Source organism: Tribolium madens, unplaced genomic scaffold (assembly GCF_015345945.1).
Source record: "Tribolium madens isolate multiple individuals breed KSU strain unplaced genomic scaffold, Tmad_KSU_1.1 Scaffold_1;HRSCAF=32;Tcas5.2_LG8, whole genome shotgun sequence".
Taxonomy (NCBI): domain Eukaryota; kingdom Metazoa; phylum Arthropoda; class Insecta; order Coleoptera; family Tenebrionidae; genus Tribolium; species Tribolium madens.
The window spans coordinates 10,183,552-10,187,984 of record NW_025400984.1 but is presented as its reverse complement, the minus strand read 5'-3'; the positions used below and the strand labels follow the sequence as shown (position 1 = coordinate 10,187,984).

General features: G+C 30.4%; 1 protein-coding gene across 5 annotated transcripts in view; it reads right to left on the bottom strand.

Moving 5' to 3' along the window:
- Nucleotides 1-2,854, bottom strand: part of LOC123003681 (protein lozenge-like) — a 38,914-nt gene extending 36,060 nt beyond the window's left edge. For 3 of the 5 annotated variants that reach the window (XM_044396608.1, XM_044396612.1, XM_044396613.1), the window contains exon 1: nucleotides 2,650-2,847. The gene's annotated coding sequence lies outside the window, so the exon portion shown is untranslated. Of the gene's footprint in view, nucleotides 1-2,649 lie in introns of all 5 variants that reach the window. The other 2 variants (XM_044396609.1, XM_044396610.1) reach the window with 2 other exon arrangements.
- Nucleotides 2,855-4,433: the final 1,579 nt, after the last annotated feature.

Below are 4,433 nucleotides of genomic sequence, written 5' to 3'. Positions count from 1 at the left end.
AGACTGAGAGATGCATGGGGGGCAGGGGGCGCTAATCCTGAAATTTCGACTTTTTCACAAAACCCAAAAATTGACTTTTTTTGATCACAGAAATGTTCCCAACCCCAATTTTTGGAATCAAAAAGAAAGAAAGAAAGATTTTTAGGGGAAAATGACGTCTAGTTTCGACAAAAAAGCCTCCAACTCATTTCTGTTGGAAAAAAAATGGCCTTTTAATAGTTTTTAACGAATTTGAAATTGACATTGAATATGAAAAATTTTTTTAAACCCGTTTAATTTCTTAGAAAAATGGTCCGACCTCTACATAAATTTTAAGATTAAAAACGCTTTTGAAAAAAATGGCTCTTTGATTTACCCACTAGGTCAGTTTTTGTAAAAAAATTAGACTTTTGTGGTTTGGGATGTTTTTTTATTTTGCCCCAAAAACGTCTACATCCATTTACAATTCTTATTTTTTTGATTCATAAACATTCTCTTTTGAGTCTAAAAATTGTCGAGCATTTTTAGGGAAAAATTACGTCAAACGGCAGAAAGGCAAAAAGGGCCCCCACTTGGTTTCCATTAAAAAAATAGTCTTTTTTTAACGAATTTGGACATCGAAAACGAAAAAATTGTCGCTAATTTTGGCCCAAATTTTTGCTTTTGTTATAATTTTTTGTAAAAATGGCCCTCACAGCCCTATGAATTTTAAGTAAGGCTATTTTGTGATTTTGGAAACGCTTTGAAAGTTCAGTCTGCAAAAAATCAGTTTCAATTTTTTTATTATTTTTTTTCTATTTTTGTCCCAAAAACGTTCACAACTATAATTTTTGTGAATCAAAAATAATTTTTTTTTTTTTTGGAGAAAATGACGTCTAGTTTCGGCAAAAAGGCAAAAAAATCTGTTCTTGATAGTTTTTTACGAATTTGGACATTGATAATGAAAAAAAATAAAAACAGCGTTTAATTTTTTGGAAAAAACGTCCCCATGAATTTTAAAATTAAAATTAGCCGATTTTGAAAAAAATGGCCCCCTGATTTGTTAACTACGTCATTTTTTGTTAATAAATAAGACTATTCTGTGATTAGAAATACTTGAAAAGTTTAATCTGTAACATCACAGCTTCAATATTTTTTTCTTTGAAACAACTCCAATTTTTGTGAAATAAAATCAGCTTTTTTTGAGTCCTAACAAAATTACCATTCCCGAATTTGAAATAATTAGAGTTATCTTTTAATTTTCGTGTGAGACTTTTGAGAAAATTATGTCTAATTTTGACAAAAAGGCAAAAAAGGCCCCCAATTGGTTTATATTGAAAAAATAGTCCTAGAAATGGTCCCTAATTTTGGTCGAAATTTTTATTTTTGTTGGTAAAAACAACGTTTAATTTACAAAAAAAATTGTTTCTAACATCTTCATTTTTTGAAAGAATGGTCCCCTGATTTTTTGTAAATAAATAAGACTATTCTGTGATCTTGGAAACGCTTTGCAAGAACACAACTTCAATTTTTTTAGCTGGAAAGTCCTTTCTAATTTTTGTTAATCCTCAAACAGGACCTTTTTTGCATTTGAAAAAAATAATTTATAATTTTAACAAGAAAAGTTACAAAAACTGCTATCTGTTGATTCAAAACAATCGTTTTTGGAAGTTTCTAAAAAATTTTGACATTGAAAATGAAAAAATGGTCCCCAATTTTGGCCCCAATTTTTATCGTTGTTGACAAGACCAAAGTCTAGTGTTTTTATTAATTAATATTTTTCTGAAAAATCTTCCTAATTCTGTTTGGGTCTAAATTCTTGGCCCAAATATGGCCCCGACTTTAATTTTTCCCAAACAGGACTTTAAAATGCACTTGGTTTTTTTATTTTTTTTCTAAACAAGACTTTAAAATTCAGTTAGGTTTTTTGGGAGGAATAAAAAAGCCCCAAAAACGTCCCCTTCTTTATATTTTTTATAATTTCGTGGAAGGTGAGCTTTATTTAGGTGGGTTTGGACGATATTCTAATAGCCTGGGTTGGATACGGTGACTAGATCGAACCGATTTCGTAGAATCATAATTGAAAAGAAGTGAACCTTTCCGGATTCCAATGGAATTGTAAGAAACGGTGGGAAAAAACAATACCTGACAAGAACTGATGTCATTATTATTTCACTTGTTATCAATATTCCTTATTTTTATTAAAAAAAAATCCCTTTTTTGACTATTTTTATTATCGAAAAATACTTCCTGACCCTCAAAATGTTAATTTTTCAAAAAAATTCAAGTATGAGTAATTTTTTAATGAGCTTCGAACGAAAAATCCAAAATTTAACTTGAAATTGAATGAAATTGTTGGCAAAACCGCATTTTTGCCTTCGGGAGTGACTGAATTCGAATTTTATTTCCTAATTTGAAAAAAAAAGACAAAAATTCGATTTTTTTTTATGTAAATTGGAATAAAAATTGTAAAATAGCCCTCTTTGTTTCCTCACTCAAAAAAATATTAAGTCCTAAAACTAGTTTTTCCAAAATCGGATTTAGGGCAACCGCAACCATTTTTGGCTCAAAAAACAATAATGGAATTTCAACCACACATTTTGGTACGTCCCAATTACAAAAAAATTCTTGTGAAATATTAAAATCGACCTCAATTCCCATCACACACTCTTCTGTTATTTGTTTATTTACCGTTTATTTTAGCGTCGGCCAGTTGGCAACATGTGGTTACGCAAAAAACCCTAAAAAATCAAACCGCGAGTTCATATAGGGGAAGTCGGTCCAAAATGGCTCACTGGTTCGCCTTCACTCACTCACCCTGTATTTCACTCACTCATCGAAACACGTGAACGTCGTCGTCGCATCCGCGAACAACAACACAACCGTCGATTGTCAAATCGCGACTGACTCGATGGTTCGCCGCCGTGAGAGAGAAAGAGGATGGGTGGTTGGAATCGCGGGAGGCCGAGACCGCGGCACGCGTGATCCTTATTGTAAGAGATGGGAAGGTTGGCGATTGTTTTAGTGGTGTGGGAGGCGACTTTGATTCTTAGTGATGGGCGATTTAAGGCGGAGAAGGCGGGCAAGGGCGGAGCTTAAGGCCGCAAATTCATATCAAATGCTGTTTATTTGGATTTATTTATGTCACTTGGTGATAGTGGTTTAGGTGATTTTGACGAGTTATCTGCATCCGGGGGACGAGAGGGGGAAGCTTGTTTTCGTATTTATTTATTTATTTAATCATTTGTGTTTTTTTTGTTTTTGTTTGATTGCAACTCACTATTTTCTCGAAATTTTTATTTGTTGGTAAAATGGTTAATGAACTTGTGGTTTGTTTACATGTTTTTTATAAACCACATGTCTCAACCAAGATTTTGGTCGACGCTTACTTACATGTTTTTTTTTACTTTTGTTATAATTGTTTTTTTTGTTTAAATGTAGTAAAATTTTCACAAATTTTGGCTTTTTTTGTCTTGGAAAAAATCTAATTTAGAGTCTAGTTTAAACCACTCTCACATTTACATTTAAAAATAACTTATTTTTTATGTTTGTCTTATTTTTAACATTTTTGATAGTCTAGTCCAATATAGAGCACTCTCCCCTAGCGGTTCTCGAAATTTTGAGTTGTTTTTTTTTTCATTACTCTTAGTTTTATATTCCAATATTCAGTTTTTTTAATCTTATTATTTTTGACAACTTTTGATTTTATAAAAATTAAAATCTTTCTCTTCGCACTTTTACATTTTTTTAATTTCTTGTAAAAAACTTAGTTAAAAAGGTAGCTTTCAAAAACACATTTAAACATTTTATTGTGTATGAATAATTTCTCCAAAATAAGTGAAAATAACACCTAAAATAACTATTTTACGTAGCTCACCGAAATCGATAATAATTTACGTAAAATAGTTTAACGAACCCAAATATTTTGGTAATTGTTTCCAACTTGACAAAAGTGTTTTCAAAAATCACAATATTTTAATTGCATTTTTATTCGATTAAAATATTTTATCAGATTCCGGCAGACTAATCTTTGCCCAAGAGAAAATTAAGTTCAAAACTATCAAAATCACATAGTTTTTTTGGATTTCTTTTCTTGGCTTTGACATTTTTGATAAACTACTCCAATATAGAGCACTCTCCCCTAGCAGATCTCAAAATTTTAGACACATTTAGATTTTTTTAGTTTCTTTATTACTTTTTCAGTCTTATTGTTTCAATATTCAGTTTTTTGTGACAACTTTTGTTTATAAAAACAAAAATAGTAAAAAAAATGGTAAAAGATAAGTGAAAATAACACCTAAAATAGTGAAAAGAAACAAAAATAGAACTCAAAATAATTATTTTATGTACTATTTTATTGAGTCCAAAAAAACTCTTTTTTGGGACTGAAATGAGTCCGTAAAATTTTGAGAACGTATACAAATAAATGTATTTCAATATTTGGCTTTTTCAAATCTTATTATTTGTGACAAGTT